Below are 21,533 nucleotides of genomic sequence, written 5' to 3' on the forward strand. Positions count from 1 at the left end.
GGGGCTTGGGAGGTCAAATGATTGAGTTGACTTAAAATTTAATTAATACTTACTTACTTTAATTACATTAATTAATTTAATTAAATATTTATCTTAATTTAGTGACAACTAACCCCTCCCCCCAAACCAGCAAAAAATTTCTAGTTGCGCTACAGTCTTAAAGGAAAGGAAATATAAACGGAAAGAAAAATAAAGGAAAAGATTCTTACCAAAACATTTATTTTTTTCATTAATCTACATATTTAAAATTGTAGTTTGTTAGCTTACTACGGTTTTTTTTTGATTTCGCGCGCATTTCTTATCATTTTGAAAAAAAAATAAGACAGAAAGACTAGATAGATGAGAAAAAAAGATTGCAAGACAGAAAAATATTGCTCGCTAAAACCAGGTCTTGCTCGTTAAAAGCGACTTTTGTTCCATAGACTTAACATTGATCCAACCAAATATTCTCGTTTCCCTCGATAAATCCGAGTTCTCGTTAAATCCGAGCTCGTTATAAACGAGTTCGACTGTAATTTTTAATTTAAAAAAAAAAAAAAACAGTCTAATAGTTACTAAAAAAAATTGTTAGATTATCGAAATTATATTTGTACTAAAACATAAATCCAAAAAAAGTAGTTTGAAAAAAAAAATGTTTTGTTTCATTCATATTCTAAAACTTATCAGTTGATTTGGTAAATCAAAGAAATTTCAATGAGGAATAACTACTGTTTCTCTTAGCTGCAAGTAAGTGCACATTTGAAAAATAATTGTTCGGAAGCGAGCCGTGTTTGGATGATTTTACCTTTAAAGTAGCAAAAAAAAAGACACCGCTGCTTCGTGTTGTATTTCATAACCATGCTAAATATAATATTTTTTCACTTACTTTGACCTATATAAATACAAAATAATGAAAAAATAGAATAAAAGATATGTTTAACAGTCAGGGCCGTCCATAAAACATGTCAAACATTTTTGTCTCCCCTCCTCCCTTTTCTGCCTTACCTCCCAGTTCTATGTCAAGCTACATTACATAAACATATACAGTGAAACCTCTCTGTTCCATGGTTAAACGGTCGTTAATGGAGGTTGTCGTTCTTAGGGATTACCTCCATTGACTTCAAAATGTTATCGAAGGTACAATATTTTTTGCAAGAGATTTTAATTTTACAATAGTGTCATTTTCTTAGTGCAGAAATATCACACTGCTGGCATCATTAAAATCGGATCGATGATTAAAACTTTGCCTTAATAAAAATGACCTCAATTTATGAGGATAAACAAATTACCAATCATGAATGACAACTTTACCAATTACAAAATAACTATTTTAAATAAATAAACAATTATGTTTTTGTTTGCTTAAAATGCTTAAGTTTTTTTTTCTACTTTTTCTTAAAAATTCAATATTTAACTTTAAAAATAAATCATTAATAGCATCGTCTTTTGTGCAGCATCTGGTTTACGATCACTTTCAGCGATCGTCAAAAGTGCTCTTTATATAAGAGCCATTCACAAAATTTTGAAAACATTTGAATCTACTTATTTTTCTTATTCATATTTTTTTGTTTTGATAATTTTTCTTGTTTCCTTATTTTATCTTTTCCACATTTGTGCAGATGTCTGTCCGGTCGCTGCTAGAGGTTTTGATGGTAGCTCCTTAAAGTTTTCTTCCACACAAAGTCTTGGGAAAAAATTACGTGCTTTCCAAAAGGGGTCGTAAATAGAGGTGGTCTTTTCCGGACGTTTCACTGCATTGTTTTCTCTTGAAATCTCACTTAAGATTTCATATTTTTAGATTAGATTTTTTATTCTTATTTAGTTTAAATAGCCGTCATACGTAGTTCGAATTCTCCTAGACTTGACGAACAAAGTATCCTATCTCACAGTATCCTTTGGCCAAGCTCCTATATAACGATTTTTTTAGTGTTATTGATAACAATCGTTTTTTGAACCTACCACAAGATAATCCGAATCATCATTATACCATCGGGGATAACATATGTTACGGTGAATAACCGAAATAGGTGGTTGTTGACTTCTACCAGTGAATGTTGACAATCACATTGTCACTTTGGTAAATGTTCGAAATATATACTAGGTCTAGTGAAGTGCCACTGCCCGGTATGCCCTACATCAATGTTTTTTTCCTAATCTATCCTCAGCAGATATTAAAATACCGAATCAATATAATAATATCAACGAATGAATTAATATCAAATCGGATATAACACATATTTCGAACATTCACCAAAGCGATTATGTGATTGTTGATATTCACCGGTGAAAGTCGACATTCTCTTGATTTCGGCCATTCACGGTTACAGTTATATTACTTAAACTGGTTACCTTACCTCCTAGTTACATGTTACGCTACATTATATATAACTATACACTAGCAGTTAAGATCAGGAACAAAACACATGTTATGGTACATTTTTCGAATCTTTATTTTTAAGCTATACTAGGGTAGACTAACCAGTGAAGGAACACTTAAGCTTCGCTTGCCTTTTAAAAAATCATATTAATTTCAAAATTCGTAATTTTAGTTAAATGACAGAGTCAACATATTTGTTACTAATTGAAAATTATGTAAAAAAATTGTAGAGATCTTACATAATATTGTTTTAAAGTTTTGGAGGTTCAAATAACAAGTAGTAAGAAGACCAAGTGAAGGAACAGCTCTTACCAGTGAATGAACACCCAGTAAAGGAACACTTAATTTTGGTTATTTTTTAATGCTCTTTATGAATTTATAAGCCATACAAATATTTAAAAACAAGCCTATTCTTGAAATTATAACATATAAATACTTGGAAAATGTTAACTTTTTTTTGTAATCATGAATTGAAAATTAAAGTGTCAACATATTAACACATACTGTTCATTCACTGGGAAATCTATGCCCAGTAAAGGAACATGCCTGTTCCCTCACTGGTTAGAAGTTGTTTTTCGTATTTTTAACATACTTTTGATGCGGAACATCACTAAAGGTACAAGAAAATTTAAGTTTACCTTTTATTTTCATTAACTTAGAAAAAAAAACAGCAAAGGATCACTTGTTCCTTCACTGGTTTTTCATCGTTTGGTGATCCAGTGAATCTCAGTACTTTATTATGCTATGATGCTTACAAAAAAATAAAACGTAACTTCAATAACTATATTTTGAATTCTCTTTTTCACAGGGAAAAAAATAAAACTATTACATGCAATTAATTCCACTTTAAACATATAAATACAAACACTCACCTTATAATTTTTTCAAAGAAACAAGGTGTTGCAGAGATAATAACATATTCAAAAATTTTTCCAGAGAAGTCTTATTTGACCAGGTAATCCAAAACATTGCTAGACGACTTCCTATTATTTGGCAGTAAGCTATTGTTAGCAATCAATCTAAAAAACTTTCAAATTCTTATTTTTAATCAATTTGAAATGTTCCTTCACTGGGTAGTGTTCCTTCACTGGTTGGTTTACCCTACGTGTTTTAACAACATGGCTACAATAATGGCTTGGTCTTATTTTAATCAAAAATATGAAAAAAAGTATAAAAACTATTTGCTTAATTTATTGAATTTTCTGATTTCAAATTTAATCAAAATATATAGTATCACACTTCATGGTAGCCTCTCTCACCTTTTTATCGCAATTTGAAGAACCCTTTCTCCCCCACCAAGCATGACATCATTTATGGACAACTTAAAAGAACTTATTCGTTCGATTCGAAACACATTTTCTATGAATCTGTCTATCTTAATGTAAAAAATGAGGAACAACAAAGAGTAAAAAAGATCCTCTATTCACATCGTCCTCGTTTTAATAATTAGTAATAAAACGTTGCATAAATTATCAAAGCAAAGGATAAAAAGGTAATGATAAAAAAAAGTAGGCTAAGTAATATACAAATTAATTTGTGATCTTACGTTGGCATCATGACCTGGGATGTCACTTAAAGTAGAGAAAGAAGCTATAAACCGTGGGTTCAAAATTACAGAAATGACGCAATGATTATTTCGCAAGTTTTTACATCAATAACCGGTTAAACATAGATGATTATGATTACTTTTGCTTCCAAAAACATAATACAAAAGCAATAAAAAAAGTTTCATCAGAGTTAAAAATTACAAATATCTTATAAAATAAAAATTAAAAAAAACATTTATAACAATTATAAGTCATAAACATAAAACATTAAACAATTCTTTATTGTTAAGTTTAACTTCGGCAAACTTTCGTTAATAAACTGAAATTATCTAAAATAAACAAGCAATTATAACTACAAATGTAACATTTACCAATGACCGATGTAAAAATATTTATACCGCAAAGCAAGTTTTGATAAATCATATAAATCTGTAATTATAACCAGTAGCTAAAAAGAATAAATGATAGTTACTTAATACTTCAATTTTATATTATATTCTTATCGATTTTGAACATTTGTTCTTTTTTAATTACATCTTTTAGTTACACCTCTGTTCAGGAAATAAATAACATAGTTTGTAAGAAATCGTAAATTATGTTTTATATTTTAAGTCAATTTAAGCTAGTTATAACAAATCTTTAATAGAAAATGTAAGTGTGAAGTTTGTTTACATTATAGACTAGGAAAAATTCATTATAACATTAGTAATTATCAGTTATATTTAGTAGTTATTAGATAGCTGTAACAGTTAAAAAATGTATCAAAAAATTTGAAAAGAATGGGAAAATTTTAAACTTGAAATAAAAGTTAAATTAGGGAAAAATAAAACGTTGGTCAGAAATTTATGCAAAGCAATCAATTTATTCTAATTTAATCTTAAATTAGATTACTTAAGTCAAAGATAAAGCAAAAAACAAGGCGGTGTAGAGACTTTCTTATGGAAGCAATGAGTTTGTAACTTACATTTTCCGACAAAGGTGGAATCCAAAATTGCCCAAAACATGCTTACGTAATATTGAACAAACGATCCCCCAATATTGATTGCGTAACAAACGAAAGGTTATCTTTTTTTGACCTTAATTTTTAATTTTTTTTTTTTAAAAAGTCACATACGTCACGATTGCAACTGAGATGTAATAGTTCTTCAGTTGGTGATTTAATATGAACGATACTTTAGCTTGTAAGTAAATTTCAGATGAGTGAAAACTCCAGGACAAACCACCTCTATGTAGCGACCACTTTTATATACGACCACTTTCGGGAGAAAAACTTCAACGCGAAGTCTATGGAAAAAACAATTTTGAAGTCAATGGAGGTTAATCTCTAAGAACGATCCACCTCCATCAACAACCATTTTACTGTGGAACAGAGAGTGGTCGCTCCCGAGAGGTTTAGCTGTAATTTTAAAATAAAATTATCAATAGAAAATAAGACCGTAAAGCTTGTTAATTAATGAGGCTTAAATTGACAACAAACTAAAAATGAGGAATTAGTTCAGCAAAACTAAGTAAAATCGTTATATCAATAAAGAACAATATTCTTTTCAAAATAATTAACTTGAAATGTAAGAAAAACATTTTACCAGAAATCATTAGATAGCAGAAATTCGCTGTTGAATGCAACACATTTGGGGCAATAGATCAACTTGGAATGAAAGCTCAGGTCATCAATAGAAACAAGTGCAAGAAACAATGGTTGGAAAATCTTTTGAATTGAGCCATTACAATAAAAGATTTGAAATTTGACAACAGCAAGAAAAAAATCGTTTTCACTTTTTTCACATCTGATTAGATTGAAAATAAATTACTTTTTCAGCTTCGTTTTTCCTTTTCTACAAGAATAAGGAAAAGAAAAGTGCCATCTGCAAATTACGAAAAAAAATAAAATAACGATTTTTATCTTCATTTTTTTTTTATTTGTAAATCAGCAAGCTGTGTGATTTATCATTTAAAGTACAGTAGCGAAGTTTTTGTGCTTCGAACAAAAGGACTCAGCAACCTAATCAGCAGCAACTAGAATAAACTGACAGTTTAGAAGAGCTCGTTTGGAGGTAATCTTTTGTTCTAAAACGACGAGAGAGGAAATGAACTGAAGGGAAGTGAAAACAAAAACGTTAACTTTATTCGTGAGAAAATAAGCTCGGCCAGTTATCTATTTGAACTTAACTGTTGAAGATTTGTCGTCTCTTACAGAAATTCTTTGCAAATGAGAGGAAACAACAATAGAATTTTTGTGAAGAAATAAAAATTATATATCTGTTATTGAATATGAATTGAAGGTAAGAAAATGATTAGAATATTGTATATAACAAATAATAAATAGTACAAAACAATAAAAATTAACGTTATGTGAATGTAAACATATAATATCAATGAAAAGTGACAAATATTAGTAAAGAACAGGTACTAATAGGTTAATTTTGAGGTGAATAAATGGCCAAAAATTTAAATAAGTAAACAAGTAGTACGAGCGTCACAGGGGTCCAATTTTTGAGGGAGACAAAATGAAAATACATAGTAACAACAGTTCTCTAACATAAGGAAGAAAAAAAACTCATCATATCTGCTGCATATGAACAGAAAAATTAATCATTTTAATCTCTTTCTTGTTTCTGACTTCGATGAATTTAATTTGAATTTGATAATAATTCATGGAAATTTTCTTCTATTTGTTTGAAATATTGCTGGTGACTTTTAGATGGAGACCCCCCCCCCTCACCAACGACGCCTATAACATGTAGCGAGAAATTGAGTAAGAGAAAATTGACAAGAGCTGAACTTGTGAAGACTACATTAAACATTGTAAGTATAAAAATCAATTAAAAAAAAGTATAATATATGAACGGCTAAGGGCAATAGAGTGATAAGTTATATTTTTACCAAATAACATTTTAATAAACTGTTCATTACTGTTGTTTCCTTATAGATACTTTACAATTATCTGGCTTTAACACTAGATAAGAGCGCGGGGTGAGATACCGTGGTGTTTTTCATCTCAAACTCACTAAAAAGCGATGTTCTGAACTATGTGAAACTGTGGCTTACCATTGCATCCTATCTATTTCATATTAATCTTTTTAAACTTCCTTTCTTTTAATACAGAAATAATTTTCTCCCATTTCTCAACGTAAAATGGATTACATTAAGTGAGTTGTGCCATTCGCAATCTCTTAAGCCTAATGGTTACATGAGAATGTAAATAAATTTATGAAGTCTAATTGATCTCAATAATGATTTGTTAGAATTGGATAAGGGTTTTGTTTTATCTTTTCACTTACATACAAATTTGTATGAAGCTCACAAATGGAGAATGGAAGTATCCTAGAACAGAGAAGACGAAAAAAAAACATAAAAAAATAATACTTCATTTAAAATTTAAATTGTTTATTTTTTAAAAACATTTTCTATTTTTTTATACTTTCTTTTTATGCACTTTAAACATTTTTATATACTTTTCCCCAGTCTTACACATAGATGTTTTAATATATTCTGTAGATAGTACAACATTTTTTATTTATATTCATTTTTTTAATTTTTGATGATTTGTGATAAAAAAACATAGCTTGACGATAATTTGAAGAAATCATTAATGTCAATGCAATATTAAAATGTGGTAAAAAAAGCCACTGAACAATTTATACCACCTCCCATCAAATTGTTTTTAATAAAAATAAGTCATCAGTACATCAAATTAAAATTGACAATTCCATAACGGAATGAACGAGTCGAAACATTCCATTATCTCACAAAAATAAAATGCGTAGCTTAATCAATGATTCATTTAAATAACTAAACATAATATGAATTCGACTAAGGTAAGCAGGATTTAGCTAACTCTTCACTTACAATCATTTCAATATAATGAGCACTATAAAATCTTAACCATTCATAAAAATGCTCGGCAGACTCATTATCTCGATGGACGGATAAAAAAACTCATTTGGATTCTTGCATTAGCAAAAAGCTTTCCACTTTAGTTCGCCCGATAAGTTGTCTTTAATGAAGGAAATATGAAGAAAGAAAAAAACATTGTCATTAAGTCCAATTCTTCGTCAAGTAAATGGAAATATCATAAAAATTGTTTTATTGTTAACATAAGCAGCCATTTATTATTAATACAACGCGGAGGCCTTACCCTCCAACAAAGATTAAATAGCTTTATTTTTATAACACAGTTTAGCGATCGCGGCCATTGAAGAGATGCTACTATAAAAGGGCCAGACATTAATATAAAAATTATGAAAGATAACGTGGAAATTTCTATAGAGTTTTCGTGTAAATGAGTTTAGACATTAAAAGAAAAAATTCACACGTTTTTTTTCATTATTATTATTAAAGTATTGCTGAGAGATAAATGTGCATTTATCACTTTTAGACGTGGTTATTATGAATAACCGTTGGGGTTACTATTTATATTAACAAAATTAACACAAAATAAGAGATGTGTGGAATTGCCCCATTTACCATACCCTCCAGCTATCATAGAAACTCCGAAGTTTTAGATTGTATTTTTCTTTGTGATATCATAGGTAATGCATTATTTCTTTAATAAATTAGAATTACAAGAATTTCAGCCACCACTACAAATAATTGAAACACATAGATAAAAGGTCAGAATTTGAAGGTTTTCCATTGATGGACCAACATAATACGGATGGTAAGCATCAATAATTCCATTATGAATATTTATATTTTTTGATGGTAATTAACATAAGTAATTATGCATTTGCCCGGTATGCCCTACATCAATGTTTTTTTAAGGTCAAGTGCCCAGTCTGTATTTCACCGGTACATTGATGTTTTTCCTAATCTATCCTCAGCAGATATTAAAATATCGAATAAATATGATAATATCAACGAATAAATTAATATCAAATAGGATATAACAAATATTTCGGACATTCACCAAAGCTCCTATGTGATTGTTGGCATTCACCGGTGAAAGTCGACATTCTCTTGATTACGGCCATTCACGGTAGCTTATGTTTAAACTATAGAATAGAGGTTAAAACCCATCACACTTTTGTTCTTCCTTAAATAACACGAGTTATACTAATTCTAATAAGATAAATTATATATGTAACATAAATACATAATCCAAAAAAAAATAATCTCACCATTTTTGCTGAGATATAACTAGGACTGGATCAAAACTCATATCGCCCATACTATCAAAATCGAAGATGGCAAACTAGATCACGATTCCTCACAATCTAAAAATCGTTTGTTCTTTCCAACGCATTCCAATTGTCACTTTCTTTTGATGACTTCACCAATTTTTCACCCATTTCACAACTCATTGGAGATGTGGAAACGTTTCAAGAACCCCGTGTGTCGTTTCCGTGTGAAAGTTCCGAAACGGGTGAGCGATCAAATACAATAAAAAAAATTGGAACGAAATAACGGTCCGAGAAAGCGATCCCGAACAATAAACATTTTTCATTGTCAAAACCCGGAATCTTACGATTGTAAAAGTTACTCAACGGCAATGAAAGTTGAAGAAGATGAACCCACCGAGTAAAACATTATCAGGAAGAAAGAACAAAAAATTGATCACACGGATTATGATATAGGAAGAGATTAAAATTGCTTGTTGTTACGCGCGGTCGTGCTTTTCTCGGATAAGAGGGCATTAAAATCTTCTGGGGAGGTGACGAGTTTGTTTAGTTTACCATCGACAGAGGATATAAATAGGTAAAAAACAGATTTTTCACTATAATGCAGAATCGAGCTTTAATTCCTCGTGAAATAGTTTCTCATAAGATTTAGAGAAAGAAACTAATGCTTGATGTTATTTCTACAGAAAGCTGTAGTAGAAATAAAGGTGATCAAAATAAACTGACAAGGGAATAAATCCTGCAGTTCAATTAGATTTGACTTCTTACCTCTTCGTTTTCTGGTTGATGAGACATAAGTATGGTTGGAAATGCGTTCGTATACTTTCTTTAACAATTGGATGATAACTTGAAAACATCGGAGGAAAAACTACATTATTTTTGTAGTTTATTACAACTACTCTGTTGCAAATGTTGTTAACTTCAACTATTTTTTTCTTTAATGTAGTGACTACAAGCCACTTTGGAATTGTAGTCACTACTTCACTACTTTAAGGTGATGAACTTTGCTGGAGAACTTAATTGACACCCATGTTCAAAATGGTTTGGAATAAAAAAAGTGGCTTACTTTAAATGTAAGGGAATAATTAAGAAATATTTTATTCATGTTTACTTCCGCCAGTTTAAAATTCCCAAAACATTTTTTTTCGAATTTGTTCAGTTAACATTCAATTTATGCCTTTTTCGACATCGAATATTTAATATAAGAAAGGTGAAATTACCAAACACTTGTCATTTTTTAATGGTTTAAATGCTTTTTTATTTCCTCTAAGAAATGAAGTACATGGAAAATAGGTTTTCTTCCTTTGAAATAACATCAATGTTTCACAAGTGTGCTTACGTGAAAATGTGATCAAGAAATTAATTATCTATTTTTCGTAATGGCTATTTTAAATATTAGTTATACTTGATTCTAAATACATAATTTCTGTTAAAGCTCAGCTACTGCTTCAGGGTCATTTTCATTGCATCTGTTGACGGACCCGCGAAGATTTCTACCCATTAAATTCGAAAAACATGCGTTAGAACCGTGGTTCTTTTCTAAACTAACGTTAAAAGTAGTTGCCAAGAATCGCTACTAACTACTGTTTTTTTGTATCGTGCTACTCATTACACGATTTGTTTTTTTTTTTTAAAAAAAGCAGCACACGACACAACAATTTACGAAATAAAGTATCGACTACAGTAGTTTCACTACTTGTAGTGCGAGAACTTTCCTCTCTCATTGAGATAACATTTCTCTTTCTTCTTAAAATGACAAAATTCTTTTTTTCCAATTATGATAATATTCGGCCTCTTCATTGGAATAGGATTTATTTTTCTTCCTATTATACAGGAATCTTATTATGATGGAATTCTTTTTAGAGAATTCTATCTGTTATGTAGGAATCTTCCTTCCTAGAGAATTTTCTTCCTAGTATGATGAAATTCATATTCTTTCTTCCTATTATGTAAATTTTCTTCCCGTTATGATAGGATACTGCTTTTTTAATATGATGGGATATAATTTTTTTTCACCCTATTATGTAGGATTTCCTTTCTATCATGAAAGGGTAATATTTTCTTTCCTATTATGGTAAGATTCTACGTTTTTATTAGGATAGGATCTTTTTTGTTTGCCTTCTATTATGTAGGAATATTTCTTGTTATCATAAAATTTTTATCCATTATGATGGGATTTGTATAGGATTCTTCTTTCTTCCTATAATGTAGAAAACTAGAGTCTACCGCAAAGTCTAGCACTTTAACGGTAGAACAGTTAACAGTTTAATACCGAGCACCCTCGGTCCCTATGCAGGATGATTAAAGAGATCACTCACCAGCTTACTGACCACAGCCAGTGATGTTTGACCTCGGTGTTCAACTGGGTCAGTAACCGTATCTTTACGATCAGTCCACTGCGGGACCTGAATTACTTTGTCTACAACTCGCCCTGAGAATTTTTCCCCTTTACTCTTATTATTATCCAAGGATTCTTTTTAGGATGTCATAAACATCTAAAAGGGAAGGGCCGGAATAGTTTGGTTGGAAGGGCGCTGGACTCAAGTTCGTGAGAACAAGAGTTCGAATCCAGCCGCGTGAAGACTCCTCGTGGTGACTGGTGCACGTCAAATCTGTCATGGTCGCAAAGTCCTCCAAGTTCCCATAACAGACTGTATCTCTGGGGGTAGTGAATTGGACATTGATCGTTCTCTGGTTCAGGTCAAAATTAGGATCTGTGGATGTATGAATGGGTCAGCCCTATAAACGGGTGTGGCAGAAGTCGAATTCTTGACCTTAGAACGCGACACAATCGCACCTCTGGCCTTAATGGCTTACGACATCAGGTACAACCTAAAGGGGAGGGAGTAATGAGCGATGCTAACTTGAATCAAATTTCTTTTCAGCGTCAAAAATAAGCTATGAATTGAAAAAAAATTATAATAATTTAAAATAATACCTCAGGTAAGCGTAGACTTGTTTTTATTCTGGCAATGCGGGATTGGAAATCTTAAAAAATATGCTTACGTGATATTTGGCAGGAACGTTCTATTGGACGATTTTTTTCTATTCTTATTATTATAAATTCCATCTAAGGAACATAAGCACTACATAAAAAATATTTTCTAATCTTTATGGATAAATAAGGTAACCCATCTAAAAATAAATGATACGATAAATAAGACTACCCTTATCACAATAGCGGATGCACTATTCCTACAAATAATGCGATTAATTTCTACTGATAAGATTAATCCATACAAAACAGTTATCTTATCGGCCATAAATTTTTACTTTTATATATTATCGTGGCAAATCGATTGTTTAAAAACCTTTTTCTGAAGTTATAAGTTGTTGTTTTTCGATAATTATTATTAAAACATTTTCATTTACTTGCTTTAGTGTATGTGATGATAGAAATTAACAATAAAAATGTCTGAGAGTTCTCGAATATCTTAGTTAAAAATATAGAGAAAGCAAGGGGAAAAATTTCTTAAAAGAGAAAAAAAAAATTTTTTAAATATGTTTTTAAAAAATATTTATAAATTTTAAAAAAAATTTAATTTAAAAAGAAAACTGGAAAGTGAAACAAAATTAGGAAAAGATATCTCGTCAGCTCACACGATTATATCCGAAAATAAGAGTGCTTTCTAATGTTGTACTAATATTAATATCGAGAAACATATTATTACCTAAACATTTCCTCGCTAATCTCATTTTTCTTTTATCCTTTGTTGATATATACACAAATNTAAGATTAATCAATACAAAACAGTTATCTTATCAGCCATAAATTTTTACTTTTATATATTATCGTGGCAAATCGATTGTTTAAAAACGTTTTTCTGAAGTTATAAGTTGTTGTTTTTCGATAATTATTATTAAAACATTTTCATTTACTTGCTTTAGTGTATGTGATGATAGAAATTAACAATAAAAATGTCTGAGAGTTCTCGAATATCTTAGTTAAAAATATAGAGAAAGCAAGGGGAAAAATTTCTTAAAAGAGAAAAAAAAAATTTTTTAAATATGTTTTTAAAAAATATTTATAAATTTTAAAAAAAATTTAATTTAAAAAGAAAACTGGAAAGTGAAACAAAATTAGGAAAAGAAATCTCGTCAGCTCACACGATTATATCCGAAAATAAGAGTGCTTTCTAATGTTCTACTAATATTAATATCGCGAAACATATTATTACCTAAACATTTCCTCGCTAATCTCATTTTTCTTTTATCCTTTGTTGATATATACACAAATATACATAAAATTTCAATAGTATTTCATAATGCTGTTATTAAAAATGAAAATAAAATAACTGAACTCCTTAATAAAAAATACGTTTCCCTACATAATATAAAAACAAATTTTTAGTTAGACTAGATTCATCTCCAAGACTGCGAATTCAACTGTCGTACATCAAACTTATTTTAAAATTATTAACTATAAAACGATTTTAAAAAAATCATTCATCTTATTAAATATAAAAAAAGTATATCAATCAAAATAAAGTAGTTTTTTAATGGTCAATACATACACAATTGCCTACTTTAATTCGGTGTTCCGATTATTGGTTATCGTTACAAGTAGAAATTATCGTAATTTTATTGCCAGAACAGCGAAAGCCCCTACTCTATTGATTAACATAGCGAAAAACATATGAAAAAATGCAGTAGATTCTACGAAATAATATAAATTTCATGATAATTGTTGCATAATGAACTAAATATTTTAAACATAGGGAATTTTAGGATCATGAAAATAGAAAAACTGCAATATTTTCCAGTTATGATTGACATTAAATGAACTTGAACGGTATATGCTACGTTTACTCATAATTTTGAATATTAATAGGCATTTAATTCATCCAAGATTGTTAAATTAATATAAAAACAGAGTTTTAAATAAAACTATCATTTTAGAGCAAAAAAAAAAAACAAAAAATTTAAGCTGATCCCTATAAACGAAGCCCTCTTCATTATCTATTAGTAATACGTATTTAAATATTCAAACAACAAAAATACGTGCAAAAATGCTATTTTAATAGGGATTTTTTTTCCCGGAAACTTAGTCAATTTTAGGGAAATTTATAAAAATGTACAAAAACCTGGAGAATTTTTATTGAGCCAGTAGAACAGGAGAAACTGGCAAAATCAAGTAGTCTACTGGAAAATCCAATAGAGTTGGAAGCTATGGATCAATATTTAAAACGCGAATTAAATACCAGGGAATTTAATTTTAAATTTAATTGAAGCTTTCTAAACTCAAAGGAGTCACTTTTTTTTCTTATTTTAGAACTGAACCAGAATAAAAGCTGTACATTACGTTACAAAAGAATGTAAGAGAAATTTAAGGCTTCAATAGGTTAGAATAAAAAAAAACATTAAATCTTATTGTAATATCTAACTTTAATAGAGATTATTTCTAAAGAGTAATAAAAGCATCGAAATCCAAAATTCAAGTTAATTCCCATGTATTTTAACGGATGTGCTGCTTTTCTCAGGGTTATGGAATGAATGTCTAGACCCATTTCCTGGTATTCACATAAAATGTTGAATTGTGTAAGAAAAAAGGTAATGTAGCATTCTAATATAATAAAAAACCTTCGCTTGATAACCTCCACACCATTTGCATAAACGGTGTATTATCCGCGTCATAAAATTCTTTCAATGATGTCAAATTTCATAACCAAAAAGATTAGTAAAAGTACTAAAGGCAAATGCAGTGGTCGAGAAAACTATATTATTTCTGTAGGTTACTACAACCGCAACTAGTTTGTTACAAATGTAGTTAACTACAATTGTTATTATTATTTTTTTTACTTACAAACTACTTTGGAATTGTAGTAACTACTTCACTACTTAAAGGAGATGAACTTTGCTGGAGAACTTAATTGACACCCATGTTCAAAATGGTTCTGACTAAGAAATTGGCTTACATTAAATATAAGAGAATAATTAAGAAATATTTATTCATGTTCACTTGCATCCATTGACGAACCCGCGAAGATTTGTACCTATCAAATTGGAAAAATGAGTTGTGTTAGAACCCTGTTTCTGTTCTAAACTAACGTTAAAAGTAGTTGACAGAAATTGCTACAAACTACTATTATTTTGTATCGCACTACACCACCTTTTTCTTACACAACAAACTACAAAAAAAAGTAGCGACTACAGTAGTTTCACTACTTGTCGTGACTCCGAAAGTAGTTTCACTACTTCCGACCACTGGATGCATACTGATTGAAATTTTTAAATAGGAAAAAAAAATGTTTTTTTTCTGAAAAAGCGTTAACATTTTTAAAAAAAATTGATTTTTCAATATTGAACCTTTTTAAAAATTTATTTATTTTACTCGAAGAGACTATTATCTGAATTGTAACTGATTTGATAAAATGTATCAGCATATAATTAGTAAAAATTTAATTTCATGGTATTTTTTTAAAATAAAAATTAGGGATTTCTAAAGCAAAAAAGAAAAAGGAGAAAAAAGTGATGGTCTCTTATTTTAGGCAATCTTAGTATCAACTTTGTTTAATAATTTTGAAATGATCAGTATGACACTTTATGTACATGTGTTACTGTGAATGAACGAAATGGGCAGTTGTTGACTTCCACCGGTGAATACTAACAATCACATAGTCGCTTTGGTAAATGTCCGAAATATATACCAGATCTAGTTAAGTGTCACTGCCCGGTATGCCCTACATCAATGTTTTTTTAAGGTCAAGTGCCACTGCCCATTATGCCTTTAACTGGTATTCCGAACATTGATGTTTACTCCTAATCTATCCTCAGCAGATATTAAAATATCGAATCAATATAATAATATCAATGAATAAATTAATATCAAATCGGATATAACAAATATATCGGACATTCACCAAAGCCACTATGTGATTGTCGACATTCACCGGTGTAAGTCAACATTCTCTTGGTTTCGGTCAATCACGGTAACATTCATTTCAAAAAATTTAAGAAGGAAAAAAAAAACTGATTGTTGATTATATATTATTTAAGAGAAAAGAAAATGACTTAAAACAAAATGCTTTTTAAAAATCAAAACAGTCATTGAAACCTAATGGGTTCTAGTTAATGCGGAAATTTTTTTACAAAATTTGAATCTTATTTTCCCTAGATAAACATTTTACTAATCATAATCTTTAAATAAAGCTTTATGAATTAAAAATAGTAATAAGTGGTAACAAAAAAAAATTGAGTTTTATTTTTTTCACCATAAAACCATCGCTTTTTAATTAATTACTTAACAATTAATGAAGTGTGGTGTCATGATGGAACTACCCATGGAAGCGTAAAAAATTTTTGCCAATATGCCATGATACGTAAATTAAATTTATGGGAAATTGGTAAAGTCAATACGCTTTATACGTAATATTAACGAAATGATATTATCATTGAGATGTTCAGCAAAAAAGCTTTTGGTATATTTTACGCAATATTAACGAAATGCATTTTACCCTTCTGTAAGATTGCCTTCGTATATTTTACGAAAGATTGACGAAAGGATATTTACTATATAGATTTAGTAAAAATGATTCTGAGTATTTTACGTATTATTGAAAAAGCAAATTTACCACTTAAACTTCGGTAAATTTCGATTCGAATTTATCTACGCAAATTTTCTGTTTTTTTTTTGGATAACCACTTATTTCCATAATTTGATATTTCAACTTACGTATACTTTAACGTACTGTTGACGTAAGTAGTATGTAAAAATAACGTACTCATTCTTATATAGTAAAAAGTGGTTTGTTAACTATTCTTAAATCAAAGAATTTTTTGACGTAAAATTTTACGTACGTTTTCCATTTTTTGGATAAAATTTTTTTGCTCAACTTAAGTGAAACAACCTACCCATTTTTACCTAGTAAAAAGTGGTTGGTAAAATATTCGTAAAAGAAACGAATTTATTTACGTAAAATTTTAAGTACATTTTAAATTTTTTACTATAATTCGTCGTTTTAGTTTGACGTAAATTGTACGAATGCTTAGTAAAATTTAAAGTTGAAATAAACGTATTTCTGACTTAAATTCAATGGTTCTCTGTTACTTGGGTAGAATTTACCGGCAAAAGTTTTCAGTAATAAATAAATGAAATATTGCCCAAGACTTACTATTAGAGTATTAAATAACTTTGTTAATTGAAAAATTGCGCTATAAAGGTAGCTAAAGCTTAAATTAGGAAATTTGTCCTTACTTCCTTAGCTTAAAGTATTAATTCTGAAAATCTATCTGAAACTGCTTCTGAAAGAAAATCTTAAGGGTAACAAACAAATTATTCCACATAAATAATCACAAAATTTTTTACCACTATTTTTAGGTAACTGTGAGCGCAGTTTCCTTTTCAGGATTCTCTTTTTTTGTAAGGGAACTTATGCATTAAAGTTTCACTTTAACAATAACGTAAATAGCATTCACCAGAATGTTATCAGTATAACAGGGAATGGAATTAAAGCTAATTTATACAATATACAAGGTGAAGATTTATTGATTAATGGTAATTCTCAATTATTCTCTAAACAGAAATCCATAGTTTATGCGGAATACCAACATAGCTAAGTCTATACTATATGGGATTCAATTCACAGTAAAAGCATCACCAACATTGTAAAGATAAGCAGTGCCACAAAATTGTTTAAAAAAATATCGATACACTACTTTACCTTCAGTCTATTTAAACAAATAAATCTGCCGTAACAAAGAATATTATTAATTTAAAAAAAAATATTTATTTAAAAAAATATTAAATCTACAAATTAAATATAAGAAACTGTACTTAATTGTTGTAAGTTAAGAAAAGATGGCGGTCTAGGATTTAAGTAATCATCAGCGACTGCATTTAGTTCCATTTTATTTCCTTATCAAACTTACGATTGATTGCTAATAAACGGTTTTTAGATGTCATTTTTATTAATTCTTATTACTTGTTATTTCATTATTCACTCAGTTTTGTTTTCCTCATTTCACACGATTTATGAAAGCGAGGAAAAAGTAGGCTGTGGCAACGTTGTTTCAAAAGTTGGCGATGTTGTATTCGATCGCGCTGGGAGCTTGGCATCCATTTGGCAAGATTTCGACGCAAACGGGCTCTCTCTCCATAGGGACAATGGTTTTTTCGTAACTTGCAACAGAGTACATTCACCATCTCTCCTAAAAAAAACTAACAAACCCTACCTGAAGTCCTGAGGTCCTCTTCTGACGTCATAGCATTGATTATGAATTTAATTTTTGTTTCGCGCTTTTGCGAAAAAATGTGCTTGTCATAATTTAAAATATCAGATGAAAATGTTTAAAAAAAATAATAACTTTGTGAAATTATCCTATGTTGATATGCAATTACCTAATCGTTGAGATGCGGTTTTACAGCAGCAATTCTTCTCCCGGAAGTTGAAATAACCTCAACAAATACTGTGGTGAGCAAGAAACACGGTCAGGAATAAGGTGAATAATTTTCTTACTATTAATAATAAGGTAAATGAAATAATTTTCATAAATGAGCATGGATTACCAAAGGATTAAATCGTGTAAAACAAAACAAAAAAATTCGAATAATCCCACCGATGGCTGGTCGATACGAATCCGCATCCGGCTTGCATCGACCACAGTGCTGACTTTAAATCCTCAGTGGTAGACGGATCATTTGGTTCAAAATTGCAAGGCTACGGAGTTCAACGACTGTTATAATATACACAAAAAATCATCCGTCTTAATGGAAAGGTGAAAATCTCAAATCTGTTAAGACTTGTTTTTTTCTGTAAGTTGCGTATATGTGAAAATTTTTCAAAAAACACAAAAAAGTCCATTCTTACCATAATATATTTTGTGATGAGTCCGTAAGATCTTAAAATAACACCGGAAGTTCATTTCAAAAATAGTAAAGATCTTGAAAGGGAGAATGCGATTTAGCAGTTTAACACAACAACCGTGATTCCAATATAATTTTTTTTTTTTTTAAAATAAGGCATTTTACCTATTACTTTAGAATATGACCTCTATGGTCTAGTGAAAATGCACCTTTTATAGTGAGTTTACAAAATATACTGTAAATATTTACTCATAGTTAATAGATGCGTTTATGTAAATATAGTATGCTTTAAAATAACACTTTAATAGGGAAAAATTCGTATCAAATACACCAATTTTTGATTATAAATGTGAAGTAATTTATACTTCAATAATATTGACAACGGAGGATAATTAGTTTTCTTCTAAGAGAATGCAATATATTTAATATTTCATGCACGATAACAAAAAAAAACAATGAATAAATAAAAATGTTATAGTTTTTTGAAACTTTTGCTAAGGACGTTCAAATAACTAAGGAATAGCAAACGGGGCTTTCTGTATAGGTCGTTATTATCGAAAAGTCGCTGCAATGGGGGATCGTATTAAAAAGGACTGTAATTACAAACATAAAAAAATAGCACTTACCAACATAAAAAGCTTGCGGGCGAGATCAAATCTTTTAACTTTAAAATCCTTAATCAAAAATCAGAATTTGAGTTTTATGTCACCTGGAAAAAAAATAAAAATTTAGAAAACATGATTTGATAATTTTACACAAAATCTAAAATTAAATCCTTATTACTAAGGCCCGGATTTTGATGACATTTGCATTTTTTTGCAATTTTGCATTTTTGGACATTTTTTGTCCCTTAGAGCATTTTTTGAGATTTATAGGGCATTTTCTTTAAATTTTGAAGCGTATTTTGCATTTTGAAACATTTTTTAAATTTTTTGTTAATTTTTTCTAATTTTTATTATTTTTTATAATTTTTTATTATTACACTGGCATCCAAACAATGAAGAAAATCTCTAAGATATTAAAAGGTGAAGCAACATCTTTTCAAATTGAAGAAGAATTGTCAGTAAGTGTGACCGTCCTTTTCAAGTACGCACCAATAACATCAGTAGACGCTGAAAGAAGCTTCTCCTGGTATAAAAATTTGCTTTCAGACAAGAGACACTCGTTTACATTTCAAGATATTAAAATAAAGTTTAATAATCCACTGTAATTCTGATATCTAGTAATATTATGAGGTGGAAGTTGTTATATTCATTTAAGTTTCTATACAAAATGAAAATGTTTTGGAGTCAATATATTTTCCTTTTTTTTTTGTTGTTATTTTAGAATATAAAACATATTTTTCAAACTTTAATGAACGTAGAACAAGTATTACATTGCTTTATATTTTTTGAAACGACTCATAATAATTTTAAAGAGCAAAACATTGTTTTAGTTCAATATTTTTACTTTTATTTAAGTCATGTCATAAGGCATTTTTAGCGCAATTTTCGCATTTTAAGGGCATTTTTTGCACTTTTAGGGGCATTTTTTGCAGTTTGTAAGGGCATTTTTTGCACTTTTTAAGGGCATTAATTGAGATTTTTTAGGTCATCAAAATCCGGGCTCTACTTATTACACATCTTATGAAAACTTATATCTTACGCAAACTTCATGCACCTTATACATTTTTATGCAAAGAAAAAAGAGAAAGAAGCAACGCGACACAATGACCTGTGACGATTATTTTAATCTTTGATTTTAAGTTTAGTAATTTTTTTTTGAATTTTTATAATGTTTCTTTTATTCCTTTTATCTTCTTCATAACTCACTTTTCTCTCTCTTTTTTATTTTTTTTCCCGCAGATTTCGTTTTTTCCAGAATTAATTCGTTTAGTTTAAGTCAATCCCAAGTTTTATTTTATTTTTATTTATTTATTCTTTTATCTGTTTATTTAATTCACGCCATCTTTGCGAAGAGAAAGTTTGCTTCTTTCCTTTTTTACTTCACACGAGAAAAAGTTTCTCTCCCTCACTGAGTGATTCATACCTGCAATTGTACCCTTTTTCTCATTTTTACACTTTAAAAATTTTTTTCACTTTTTTCTTTTTTTTTTTTACTTTTTCTTGCACGGGGTTCGGAAAACTAAACCAATTGTGGTTGTTACAGGTTGTTGATTCTATAACCGTCGTTGATCAGCCGATCCAAGTTTGACTTTACCAAAGTTGCAAATTTGCCTTGGAAATTTGAACCCAATCCAGAAGACAAAGGGAACACCTGTATCAAGTATTGGGAGAAATTTACGTTATATGGATAGGAAAATCACGAAAATCTCCCACGGTTAGCCTAACGGCAAGGAAATCTAACCCATGATCCGTTCACCACTAAAGCTATTTTTCGTCAGCACTGTGGTCGATGCGAGCCGGTTGCGGGATTCGTATCGAACAGCCATCGCTGGAATCGATACTGGGACACCTCATTGAGAGAAATTTGCCTTCATGGAAGACTTTTTTGATGGAAATAACCTACATTTAGGTTATATGGAGAGAAAAACCTCCCACGGTTAGCCTGACGGAAATGTGACACGTCTGCAAAATGACTCCAAAATGACCATCCTTGGTATGTGCGTTATTTGAGGCCGATAATCTTTTTTCGTATGCTCTGTACACCTGTGCCAAACAACTGCTTTAACAATTTTTATAGTTTTAACTCTTTTTGTAAACAAACGTTTT

The 21,533-nt window shown here is 29.7% G+C and overlaps 1 protein-coding gene across 3 annotated transcripts in view; it reads right to left on the bottom strand.

Moving 5' to 3' along the window:
* LOC107454270 (polypeptide N-acetylgalactosaminyltransferase 9) overlaps positions 1-21,533 on the bottom strand; it is a 117,488-nt gene that overhangs the window by 52,271 nt on the left and 43,684 nt on the right. For 2 of the 3 annotated variants that reach the window (XM_043046810.2, XM_071187093.1), the window contains exon 2: positions 19,449-19,531. The exons of the other annotated variant lie outside the window; for it this stretch is intronic. The gene's annotated coding sequence lies outside the window, so the exon portion shown is untranslated. The remainder of the gene's footprint in view (positions 1-19,448; positions 19,532-21,533) is intronic. 3 annotated transcript variants of the gene reach the window in all.

This window comes from Parasteatoda tepidariorum, chromosome 10, assembly GCF_043381705.1.
Source record: "Parasteatoda tepidariorum isolate YZ-2023 chromosome 10, CAS_Ptep_4.0, whole genome shotgun sequence".
Lineage (NCBI taxonomy): Eukaryota > Metazoa > Arthropoda > Arachnida > Araneae > Theridiidae > Parasteatoda > Parasteatoda tepidariorum.